The following is a 740-nucleotide window of genomic DNA, read 5'->3' as shown; positions in this document are numbered from 1 at the left end:
GGTCGCCCCAAGGGAAGCTGGTACATGAAGTTCTTGAGTGGTTCACCCCAGTGGGTGCAAGTAAGTACTTGTTGGACTGATGATCTCTAGACCCGATACATGTCCCGGGTTTTAAAATATCGCCCGAGACATGGCTCGGGTTTCAGGATAAGTTCCCTCATCAGTAGAGAAAATAGTTAGGGGTGGAAGAGAGGGCCGCCAAGCAACCGTCAAAGGCCTCAGTGCCCGCACAGGCACGCAGGTGCGTCGTCCAGGAGCTCGTCAGCTCGAAGCTCGAGGGAGCCATTCTTAGAAACAATCGCAATGGAGCGCACACCGCTAGCCCCTCCTCCGGGTCGCCCCAAGGGAAGCTGGTACATGAAGTTCTTGAGTGGTTCACCCCAGTGGGTGCAAGTAAGTACTTGTTGGACTGATGATCTCTAGACCCGATACATGTCCCGGGTTTTAAAATATCGCCCGAGACATGGCTCGGGTTTCAGGATAAGTTCCCTCATCAGTAGAGAAAATAGTTAGGGGTGGAAGAGAGGGCCGCCAAGCAACCGTCAAAGGCCTCAGTGCCCGCACAGGCACGCAGGTGCGTCGTCCAGGAGCTCGTCAGCTCGAAGCTCGAGGGAGCCATTTTTAGAAACAATCGCAATGGAGCGCACACCGCTAGCCCCTCCTCCGGGTCGCCCCAAGGGAAGCTGGTACATGAAGTTCTTGAGTGGTTCACCCCAGTGGGTGCAAGTAAGTACTTGTTG

Source organism: Triturus cristatus, chromosome 4_1 (genome assembly GCF_964204655.1).
Source record: "Triturus cristatus chromosome 4_1, aTriCri1.1, whole genome shotgun sequence".
Taxonomy (NCBI): domain Eukaryota; kingdom Metazoa; phylum Chordata; class Amphibia; order Caudata; family Salamandridae; genus Triturus; species Triturus cristatus.
The sequence above is the reverse complement of the archived record's forward strand: the minus strand, read 5'-3'. Positions refer to the sequence as shown.